Source organism: Ranitomeya imitator, chromosome 6 (genome assembly GCF_032444005.1).
Source record: "Ranitomeya imitator isolate aRanImi1 chromosome 6, aRanImi1.pri, whole genome shotgun sequence".
NCBI classification, from domain to species: domain Eukaryota; kingdom Metazoa; phylum Chordata; class Amphibia; order Anura; family Dendrobatidae; genus Ranitomeya; species Ranitomeya imitator.
Window position 1 is genome coordinate 440,652,665 of NC_091287.1, and position 12,558 is coordinate 440,665,222.

Here is a 12,558-nt window from a genome sequence, read left to right on the forward strand (position 1 = left end):
AGAGTACCCCGATTACCAGTACATAACAGGGAAGCCTCTCCGGCGACTACTTACCTTATTCTAGGTGCAGTTCCCTGACTGAGCTGAGGGTAAGGGGGGCAGCAGAGAGCTGCGACTGTGTAAGCTCCTTCACAGATTGGTGTCGGCAGTGGGATATCCGTATGTTATGATCCGGTGACCTTGGAGCCGCATGGAACTTTCTCTGGAGTTGGTGGAAACTGTACTGACCGCAAATCCTGAACTTAACACCGCAACTAGAAGTAGCCGTGGGGTGTGCCTAACAAATCCTAGACACCTCGACACAGCCGGAGGACTAAATACCCCTATAGATGGAAATAGGAATTCTACCTTGCCTCAGAGCAGAACCCCAAAGGATTGGCAGCCCCCCACAAATATTGACTGAGTAGTAGAGGAAAAGACGCACGCAGGCAGGAAACAGGATTTAGCAAAAGAGGCCACTCTAGCTAAAATAGGAAAGGATAGAACAGAATACTAAGCGGTCAGTATTAAAACCCTTCCAAAAATATCCACAGCAGAAAATACAAAAAATTCCACCATCTAACTAAAGATGTGGAGCGTATATCTGCAACTCCAGAGAATCCAACAAGACTGAGAAAACACTGACACAATCTAAGCTGGACAAGAGAAAACAAATGAATAGCACAGAATTATTAAGCACACAGCATGTGTGCCACAGAAACAAAAACCAGGCACTTATCTTTGCTGAATTGGCAGCAAGGCAGGAGGAACCAGACAAAGATCCAAAACCTCCCAGAACCATGGACAACTGGCAAGGACTAATGAATCCTGCACACCTAAATACCCCAGTCAGAACTGCAATCAGCAGATACACCTGACCAGGACTGCAACTCAGGGACAACTGCATTACCACCTACAACCACTGGAGGGAACCCAAAAGCAGAATTCACAACACCATATTCCTCCGTCTCTCGTGTTTCCTTACACCTGCCTCTTAGTTTTTAGGCCCATAGTTAAAAAATAGCCCTGTATAAACCTTTTATTTGCTTAAGGTATTATTATGATCTGCTAAAGGTAGTTTAGTTCCTTTGTGTTGGGAAAGTAAAGGTATAGTGTAGATGCAGAACAACGAAGAGGTAAAAGTTAGCCAGCCTGGCAGATGGGAAGAATATTTGGAGTAAGAAGAGAGTTATTTCTTGGTTACAGTGAGTCAGCAGTTAGTGTTGATATGCAATCCGGCTCCTTATGGTGATCTGGATCATTTGGCACCACTCACCAGCCAGCTCTTTAGGATCCCAAATGGAACCCTACCTCAAGTGAACATACATTTAAGATTAAATTAAAGGGGTTGCTCACTACTAGGACATACCCTTCTCACTCTGAATGTTTGCTCCCGTGAAAATAAAAACTCCTAAACTACTCATCTCTCAGGTCGGCGTCGTTCCAGCTGTTTTGGTACTTGCACTTCCGGGGCTCACGTAAGGTTGTTACATCACATGAGATCTGCCCCCAATCAGCGCTGGCGTCACAGTCCCTGTCTTTGGTAATCAAGACAGAGTGAAATATGTGTCTGGCCAATCTCTTTCTCTTGATAACTTATACTTCCATAGGCAGAAAAAAACTGGATGCAGATAACACTGTATTTACCAATGAAGGTACTTTATGGTTACATAACCCTTGTTCTCAATAGGCAAAAATAATTACAAAAAATGAAAAACTGAATATCACAGATAAATAGATTGCTCATCAAACAGGCAGGGTGTCTTCATCTGTGTGGCTATGTTTACTGATCTGCGTATAGCCTGAGGCTACATTTCCACAATGAGCTTTTGGGGCGTTTTTGATGCTATACGTATTTTTGCTGCATCAAAAAAGCATCTTAGTTTCAGCAAAGTGAATGGGATTTATGGAAATCTCAGGCCTGCTTTTATTTTACTCGGTGTAAACTGACCTGCGGTGCGTGTTTCAAATCTGTAGCCTGTCAGTTTCTCTTGTGAGTACGCTGAGTTTTCTGTGCAGATTTTTCCCATAGACTTGCATTTGTGAAATGCGCGTTGGGTGTGGTGGATGAGCATCTCTGTATTTGGTCCACTATTTGCCACATTCAATTTTTGCATCTTTGTACTTTATATTTGTTATTCTTATGGGATGTTCAAATAGTGTTGGCACCTTAATCTATACTTTATTTCAATTGTCGATTTGTACCTTGTTTTACACCCCCTTTTTTCTTACATTTGATACTTATTACCATTTCTTTATATCTGGGTGTTTATCAAGGTGCATTTTATGCAATCCATTCATTATGCTTCTGGATCGCCCCCAGACACAGGGCCACGCTTTCTCGGTACCGGGCCTCTCTGGTTCGGTTCTGAGGCTGTCACGGTGGCTAGACCCGGTCCGCGACCCTGCTAAGGGGCGTCCAATAAAGGTTGTGCAGTCTGTCAGGGGTTCGAGACGCCACCTGTGGTGTTCGGTCAGGGTGACCGACGCTGCTGCGGGGTCCGCTGGGGTGATGGAATTGCAGCTGGATGGTATATCTTCCCACAGGTGAAGTATGTCCCCAGGGCTTCCCAGTAAGGTGGATGGTGATGGTGTGAGGTGCAGGCAATAACGAGGACACAAGGTTGCAGTCTCTTTACCTCTTTACTGAAGACTTCTATTGTGGATTCTGTTTTTGGGCTCCCTCTGGTGGTTACAGATGGTACTGGGTGACTTGTGTTCTCTGCGGTCTCTGGTGTCCACCTGTTCTATCAGGATATGGGAGTTTCCTATTTAACCTGGCTTTCTTGTCATTTCCTCGCCGGCTATCAATGTAATCAGTGTGTCTTGTTACCTCTGCTTCCCGCTTCTGTAATCTTCAGGACAAGCTAAGTTTTTGATTTTCCTGTTCCATGTTTTGCTTAATTTTTGTCTTAGTCCAGCTTGCAGATATGTGATTCCTTTTTGCTGGTTGCTCTAGTGGGCTGATATTACTCCTCATGTTCCATGAGTTGGCACATGAGTTCAAGTAATTTCAGAATGGTTTTTTGTAGGGTTTTTCGCTGACCGCGCAGTTCACTTTTGTATCCTCTGCTATCTAGCTTTAGCGGGCCTCATTTTGCTGAATCTGTTTTCATAACTACGTATGTTCTTTCCTCTCATTTCACCGTCATTACATGTGGGGGGCTGCTATTTCTGTGGGGTGTTTCTCTGGAGGCAAGAGAGGTCTGTGTTTCTTCTAATAGGGGAAGTTAGTCCTTCGGCTGGCGCGAGACGTCTAGGAATCATCGTAGGCACGTTCCCCGGCTACAGCTAGTTGTGTCTTTAGGTTCAGGATCGCGGTCAGCTCAGTTTCCATCACCCTAGAGCTTGTTTTGTTTTTTGTGCTTGTCCTTTTTGTGATCCCCTGCCATTGGGATCATGACAGTATAGCCGGCCAAAAAGTGGTAATCGTATTGGCTGAAGTAGGAGGAAAAGTAGTCTGAGGAAGTTTTTTTTTTTTTTTTTTTTTCCCCCTCAGAGTTTGCTGCCTAGCCTTAATTGCAGCCTGGCTGCGTCTTACCTCCTCTTAATCCTTGAATGGCTTTGACCTCAGCTGTTTATCATGGATGTCCAGAGTTTGGCTTCCAGCCTGAATAATCTTGCTGCTAAGGTTCAAAATATACAAGATTTTGTTGTACATGCTCCTATGTCTGAACCTAGAATTCCTATCCCAGAGTTTTTTTCTGGAGATAGATCTAGTTTTCTGAATTTTAGGAACAATTGCAAGTTGTTTCTTTCTTTGAAATCTCGCTCCTCTGGAGACCCTGCTCAGCAAGTCAAGATTGTAATATCTTTCCTGCGGGGTGACCCTCAGAATTGGGCATTTGCATTGGCACCAGGGGATCCTGCGTTGCTCAATGTGGATGCGTTTTTTCTGGCATTGGGTTTGCTCTATGAGGAACCTAACCTAGAGATTCAGGCTGAAAAAGCTTTATTGGCTCTCTCTCAGGGGCAAGATGAAGCAGAAATATATTGTCAGAAATTTCGGAAATGGTCGGTGCTTACTCAGTGGAATGAGTGCGCCCTGGCTGCAAGATTCAGAGATGGCCTTTCTGAGGCCATTAAAGATGTTATGGTGGGGTTCTCTGCGCCTACAGGTCTGAATGAGTCTATGACTATGGCTATTCAGATTGATCGGCGTTTACGGGAGCGCAAACCTGTGCACCATTTGGCGGTGTCTTCTGAACAGGCACCTGAGACAATGCAATGTGATAGAATTCAGTCCAGAAGTGAACGGCAAAACTATAGGCGGAAAAATGGGTTGTGTTTTTATTGTGGTGATTCAGCTCATGTTATATCAGCATGCTCTAAACGCACAAAAAAGGTTGATAAGTCTGTTGCCATTAGTACTTTACAGTCTAAGTTCATTCTGTCTGTGACTCTGATTTGTTCATTATCAGCCATTTCCGTCGATGCCTATGTGGATTCAGGCGCTGCCCTGAGTCTTATGGATTGGTCATTTGCCAACCGCTGTGGGTTTAGTCTGGAGCCTCTGGAAGTCCCTATTCCTTTGAAAGGAATTGACTCTACACCTTTGGCTATGAATAAACCTCAGTACTGGACACAAGTGACCATGCGTATGACTCCCGTTCATCAGGAGGTGATTCGCTTCCTGGTACTGTATAATTTACATGATGTCTTAGTGCTTGGTCTGCCATGGTTACAAACTCATAACCCAGTCTTGGACTGGAAAACGATGTCTGTGTTAAGCTGGGGATGTCAGGGGGTTCATGATGATGCACCTCCGATTTCTATCGCTTCATCTACTCCTTCTGAGGTTCCTGTATTTTTGTCTGATTATCGGGATGTTTTTGAGGAGCCTAAGCTCAATTCGCTTCCTCCTCACAGGGATTGCGATTGTGCTATAGATTTGATTCCTGGCAGTAAATTTCCTAAAGGTCGTTTGTTCAATCTGTCAGTGCCAGAGCATACTGCTATGCGGGATTATGTTAAGGAGTCCTTGGAAAAGGGACATATCCGTCCATCTTCGTCCCCTTTGGGAACAGGTTTTTTTTTCGTGGCCAAAAAAGATGGTTCCTTGAGGCCTTGTATAGATTACCGTCTTTTGAATAAGATTACAGTCAAATATCAGTATCCTTTGCCATTGTTGACTGATTTGTTCGCTCGCATTAAGGGGGCTAAATGGTTCACTAAGATTGATCTTCGGGGTGCGTATAATCTTGTGCGGATAAAGCAGGGTGATGAGTGGAAAACCGCATTTAATACGCCTGAGGGCCATTTTGAGTATTTGGTGATGCCTTTTGGACTTTCTAATGCTCCTTCTGTCTTCCAGTCCTTTATGCACAATATTTTCCGTGAATATCTGGATAAATTTATGATTGTGTATTTGGATGATGTTTTGGTTTTTTCTGATGACTGGGAGTCCCATGTTCAGCAGGTCAGGAAGGTGTTTCAGGTCCTGCGGGCCAATTCTTTGTTTGTAAAAGGTTCAAGTGTCTCTTTGGAGTCCAGAAGATTTATTTTTTGGGGTATATTTTTTCCCCTTCTACTATTGAGATGGATCCCGTCAAGGTTCAGGCTATTTGTGACTGGACGCAGCCTACATCTCTTAAGAGTCTACAGAAGTTCTTGGGCTTTGCTAATTTTTATCGTCGTTTCATAACTAATTTTTCTAGTGTTGTTAAGCCTTTGACGGATTTGACTAAGAAGGGTGCTGATGTTGCTGATTGGTCTCCTGCGGCTGTGGAGGCCTTTCAGGAACTTAAGCGCCGGTTTTCTTCTGCTCCTGTGTTGCGTCAGCCAGATGTTTCGCTTCCTTTTCAGGTTGAGGTTGATGCTTCCGAGATTGGAGCGGGGGCGGTTTTGTCACAGAGAAGCTCCGATTGCTCAGTGATGAAGCCATGTGCGTTCTTTTCTAGAAAGTTTTCGCCCACTGAGCGGAATTATGATGTTGGTAATCGGGAGCTTTTGGCCATGAAGTGGGCATTTGAGGAGTGGCGTCATTGGCTTGAGGGTGCTAGACATCGTGTGGTGGTCTTGACTGATCACAAAAATCTGATTTACCTTGAGTCTGCCAAGCGTCTGAATTCTAGACAGGCTCGTTGGTCACTGTTTTTCTCCCGTTTCGATTTTGTGGTTTCATACCTGCCAGGTTCAAAGAATGTGAAGGCGGATGCTCTTTCTAGGAGTTTTGTGCCTGACTCCCCTGGAAATTCTGAGCCCACTGGTATCCTTAGGGATGGGGTGATTTTGTCGGCTGTCTCCCCAGACTTGCGACGTGCTTTGCAGGAGTTTCAGGCGGATAAACCTGATCGTTGTCCGCCTGAAAGACTGTTTGTTCCGGATAATTGGACCAGTAGAGTCATCTCCGAGGTCCATTCTTCTGCGTTGGCAGGTCATCCTGGAATATTTGGTACTAGAGACTTGGTGGCCAGGTCGTTTTGGTGGCCTTCCTTGTCGAGGGATGTGCGTTCTTTTGTGCAGTCTTGTGAAGTTTGCGCTCGGGCTAAGCCTTGCTGTTCTCGGGCCAGTGGATTGTTGTCACCTTTGCCTATCCCGAAGAGGCCTTGGACGCACATTTCCATGGACTTTATTTCGGATCTCCCTGTCTCTCAAAAAATGTCCGTCATCTGGGTTGTGTGTGACCGCTTTTCTAAGATGGTTCATCTGGTACCCTTGCCTAAGTTACCTTCCTCCTCTGAGTTGGTCCCTCTGTTTTTTCAGAACGTGGTTCGTTTGCATGGGATTCCGGAGAACATTGTTTCTGACAGGGGATCCCAGTTTGTGTCTAGATTTTGGCGGACGTTCTGTGCTAAGATGGGCATTGATTTGTCCTTTTCGTCTGCATTCCATCCTCAGACGAATGGTCAGACGGAACGAACTAATCAGACCTTGGAAACTTATTTAAGGTGTTTTGTTTCTGCTGATCAAGATGACTGGGTTACCTTTTTGCCGCTTGCCGAATTTGCCCTTAATAATCGGGCTAGTTCTGCTACCTTGGTTTCTCCTTTCTTTTGTAATTCGGGGTTTCATCCTCGTTTTTCCTCTGGTTAGGTGGAGCCTTCTGATTGTCCTGGAGTGGACATGGTGGTGGATAGGTTGCATCAGATTTGGAGTCATGTGGTGGACAATTTGAAGTTGTCCCAGGAGAGGGCTCAGCAGTTTGCTAATCGCCGTCGCCGCGTGGGTCCTCGACTTCGTGTTGGGGACTTGGTGTGGTTGTCTTCTCGTTTTGTTCCTATGAAGGTCTCTTCTCCTAAGTTCAAGCCTCGGTTCATCGGTCCCTATAGGATCTTGGAAATTCTTAACCCTGTGTCGTTTCGTTTGGATCTCCCGGCATCGTTTGCTATTCATAATGTGTTCCATCGGTCGTTGTTGCGGAAGTATGAGGTACCTGTTGTTCCTTCGCTTGAGCCTCCTGCTCCGGTGCTGGTGGAGGGAGAATTGGAGTATGTTGTGGAGAAGATCTTGGATTCTCGTGTTTCCAGACGGAAACTCCAGTATTTGGTCAAGTGGAAGGGTTATGGTCAGGAGGATAATTCTTGGGTGGTTGCCTCTGATGTTCATGCTGCTGATTTGGTCCGTGCATTTCATAGGGCTCATCCTGGTCGCCCTGGTGGTTCTCGTGAGGGTTCGGTGACCCCTCCTCAAGGGGGGGTACTGTTGTGGATTCTGTTTTTGGGCTCCCTCTGGTGGTTACAGATGGTACTGGGTGACTTGTGTTCTCTGCGGTCTCTGGTGTCCACCTGTTCTATCAGGATATGGGAGTTTCCTATTTAACCTGGCTTTCTTGTCATTTCCTCGCCGGCTATCAATGTAATCAGTGTGTCTTGTTACCTCTGCTTCCCGCTTCTGTAATCTTCAGGACAAGCTAAGTTTTTGATTTTCCTGTTCCACGTTTTGCTTAATTTTTGTCTTAGTCCAGCTTGCAGATATGTGATTCCTTTTTGCTGGTTGCTCTAGTGGGCTGATATTACTCCTCATGTTCCATGAGTTGGCACATGAGTTCAAGTAATTTCAGGATGGTTTTTTGTAGGGTTTTTCGCTGACCGCGCAGTTCACTTTTGTATCCTCTGCTATCTAGCTTTAGCGGGCCTCATTTTGCTGAATCTGTTTTCATAACTACGTATGTTCTTTCCTCTCATTTCACCGTCATTACATGTGGGGGGCTGCTATTTCTGTGGGGTGTTTCTCTGGAGGCAAGAGAGGTCTGTGTTTCTTCTAATAGGGGAAGTTAGTCCTTCGGCTGGCGCGAGACGTCTAGGAATCATCGTAGGCACATTCCCCGGCTACAGTTAGTTGTGTGTTTAGGTTCAGGATCGCGGTCAGCTCAGTATCCATCACCCTAGAGCTTGTTTTGTTTTTTGTGCTTGTCCTTTTTGTGATCCCCTGCCATTGGGATCATGACAGACTTCAGGATCCTCAATCCAGAGCACGTTTAACAGGGCTATCAGAGACCGGCCGGTCTGATGGGCACTTCCAGAATTCCCTTTGCAGGTGGAAATCGTTGCCTATCACAAGCGCCTGTGTGTTGTAGTGCTACCCTGCTGAGCATTCGGAATAATCCTCACAACTGCTGTTCTCGTTTCGGTTGTTCTTTACAGCTCTCTCTCTCGTTAGTTCCAGATGTTGCTAGTTTCTCGTCCCCCAGTATGTTTTGGCTAGGACGCACCCGTATGATGGGAAGGCTTGGAGGTCTTCCGGGACCCTAGAGACGCCCCTCTCCCAATGTTGCCCCCTATGTCTTCTTAGGAAATTTAAGGTAGACAGCCAACCTATAATTAACTGTCCTGCGGAGTTTGAAGTAAGGCCTAGAGTCAGTTACTTCTGCGGTGTTCCGGCCACCGGCTACGCGCCTCAGTAGGATGTTGCCTCAGTCTCACGGCACGACTCCTACTGGTACTCCTTTTTGCTAGATCTCGTTTACACTGTTCCACAATATCCTTCCTTTTTTGTCTCTTTCTTAGGATACCGCCACATGGAGGTGCAGGCGCGGCTTCATTACGTTCTGCTCTGTTCGCTAGGCACCTGCCAGGTTCCAATGTCTGACAGGGACCCCCCTGTGTCTTTTCCCTGCAACACCCCCTGCCACGGGATGTTGCCTGATTCCAACCCAGTCAGCTTCTGACTAACTTTCTATCCAACCCCTAGTTTTACCAGTGTGAGGAGGGGCCCAATAAATAAAGCCTTTTGCTCCCCCTAGTGGCCGGAGTGTGAAGTGTAATGTGTGCTGGTGATACCTGATCAGTAGAATTCCTTCAGTGCCATCAGACGTACCATTACTCCCCTTAATGGCAGAGTTTCATACTGCAACGACCAGATCTCTGGGGCGCTGCACTCCCCCCCTCCCCCCCCCCCCCGGTTAAATCCAGTACTCCTGGACTGGGAAGAAGAACAACAATACAATTCAGCAACAGACATACAAAATTTGTGAAATGCTTGAAACAAGTAAATAGAACAATGCTTCCCTTTATGGGAGGTGAGGACACTTGAACGTTACAAACATAAAACAGGATTAAATATTTTTAAATAACATTATGACTATAAATAACTCTCAGTACCCAGCCGGGTATTCTACCAAGTGCAAACTTTGAACAATAATTTAACTTTTTTCCTTTAAGGGCGTATAAGCTGAACCCACTAAAGGCCTACTATAAAATACTATATACATAACTCAACTTTCCTTTCCGTTCTAGCTTTCTCAATGCAGGACCGCCTAGCTCCTTGGCTGGGCCTACTGTCATTGTACCGACCATCTTTCTACGGTTCTCAGGAGGACTCTCTCTCTAACCCCTACGGGTTCACTTTCAAGCTTTCTTGTCCTCAGTCTCTATCAACATTATCAAACTTTCTATATTTCAACATTATTAACGTTTCAACTTTTATTAAAGCAATCATGTAAACATTCCCTTTAAGAGGGACCCAAGTCTCTAGTAGGTAGTGCAGATTCTCTCTCTGTCTGCAAGTCCACTGAAAGCAAGACCTTCTGCGTCATGTCCAGAAGCATTATCTTCGCAAAGTCTTCTTTCACTTGTAAAACCAGTAGGGAGCACCTTTAAGAAGGTGCAAACTATATACAGGTCCTTCTCAAAAAATTAGCATATAGTGTTAAATTTCATTATTTACCATAATGTAATGATTACAATTAAGCTTTCATATATTATAGATTCATTATCCACCAACTGAAATTTGTCAGGTCTTTTATTGTTTTAATACTGATGATTTTGGCATACAACTCCTGATAACCCAAAAAACCTGTCTCAATAAATTAGCATATTTCACCCATCCAATCAAATAAAAGTGTTTTTTAATAACAAACAAAAAAACCATCAAATAATAATGTTCAGTTATGCACTCAATACTTGGTCGGGAATCCTTTTGCAGAAATGACTGCTTCAATGCGGCGTGGCATGGAGGCAATCAGCCTGTGACACTGCTGAGATGTTATGGAGGCCCAGGATGCTTCAATAGCGGCCTTAAGCTCATCCAGAGTGTTGGGTCTTGCGTCTCTCAACTTTCTCTTCACAATATCCCACAGATTCTCTATGGGGTTCAGGTCAGGAGAGTTGGCAGGCCAATTGAGCACAGTAATACCATGGTCAGTAAACCATTTACCAGTGGTTTTGGCACTGTGAGCAGGTGCCAGGTCGTGCTGAAAAATGAAATCTTCATCTCCATAAAGCATTTCAGCCGATGGAAGCATGAAGTGCTCCAAAATCTCCTGATAGCTAGCTGCATTGACCCTGCCCTTGATGAAACACAGTGGACCAACACCAGCAGCTGACATGGCACCCCACACTGACTGTGGGTACTTGACACTGGACTTCAGGCATTTTGGCATTTCCTTCTCCCCAGTCTTCCTCCAGACTCTGGCACCTTGATTTCCGAATGACATGCAAAATTTGCTTTCATCAGAAAAAAGTACTTGGGACCACTTAGCAACAGTCCAGTGCTTCTTCTCTGTAGCCCAGGTCAGGCGCCTCTGCCGCTGTTTATGGTTCAAAAGTGGCTTTACCTGGGGAATGCGGCACCTGTAGCCCATTTCCTGCACACGCCTGTGCACGGTGGCTCTGGATGTTTCCACACCAGACTCAGTCCACTGCTTCCTCAGGTTCCCCAAGGTCTGGAATCGGTCCTTCTCCACAATCTTCCTCAGGGTCCGGTCTCCTCTTCTCGTTGTACAGCGTTTTCTGCCACATTGTTTCCTTCCAACAGACTTACCATTGAGGTGCCTTGATACAGCACTCTGGGAACAGCCTATTTGTTGAGAAATTTCTTTCTGGGTCTTACCCTCTTGCTTGAGGGTGTCAATGATGGCCTTCTTGACATCTGTCAGGTCGCTAGTCTTACCCATGATGGGGGTTTTGAGTAATGAACCAGGCAGGGAGTTTATAAAAGCCTCAGGTATCTTTTGCATGTGTTTAGAGTTAATTAGTTGATTCAGAAGATTAGGGTAATAGGTCGTTTAGAGAACCTTTTCTTGATATGCTAATTTATTGAGACAGGTTTTTTGGGTTATCAGGAGTTGTATGCCAAAATCATCAGTATTCAAACAATAAAAGACCTGACAAATTTCAGTTGGTGGATAATGAATCTATAATATATGAAAGTTTAAATGTAATCATTACATTATTGTAAATAATGAAATTTAACACTATATGCTAATTCACGGTTCATGATCCGGCAGTCTTTTAAACAATGATAAACAAACAAAAAGAAGAGGGATCCCGGGTAAACAAAGGAACCCCCTTAAGAAATAACCCTGGTTGAGTTTAAAACAACAGCAAAAAAAAGCAGGAAACAGTTAACTATTTACATATTCGGTTCTCCGAGGTTTATTTCCTCGGCGTTAGTGGTCGTGACAACTCCACCGGCAGCAGTGGGCGGGGCCACCCCGCCAGGTACTCGCGGGCACTCGGTGTCGTCACAGGAGATCCCGGACTCCAGTCAGGGGTCTGTGTGGCAATTGTCCTGGACCTCGCAACAATCGAGGCGCCAACCACTCCTGAGGTCGAGCTCTCCGCCACCACCGTAGTAGCAGTGTCCACAGTGCAAGTGGTGGTTTTCACAACAGTGCATGTAGGGGTCACCACCGTGGTTTTGGTGACGGTCGTGGTCCGGTCACAAGGGGGCACCCTCGCTATGGGGGATGGCTTCTCCGCCGCTTTGATCGATGATGTCATGGGGACTGGCCGCTTGTGCACATTCAGGGCGAACCAACCCCTCTCCCCGAAGTGCTGGGTGTAGGTGACTTCGTCCCCCTTGTATAGATCCCGGTCCAGGTGGCCTTCTTTGAGATGGGACTCCACATCCCTCCGGTTTATGAAAACTTCAGAATACAGGTCCGGCTCCTTAATGAAGCCCCATCCCCCACGGAGCTTAAAGTCCACTACGGTGCCCTGCCTGCGCAGGGCCTGGTGAGCGGTGCGGTCCTTGCGGGCCCGATCCTTTATCTCGAGGTCCCGCTGGTAGTGAGCTTCTTGCTGGGCCTGGTGCTGTTTCTCCTGCTCCTCCCACTGCCGATCCAGCTGGGACTGGTACTCGTCCCAGCTAAGGGCCTTCCCCATCTTCCCTTCTTGTGTCTTCACCCCGGGGAAC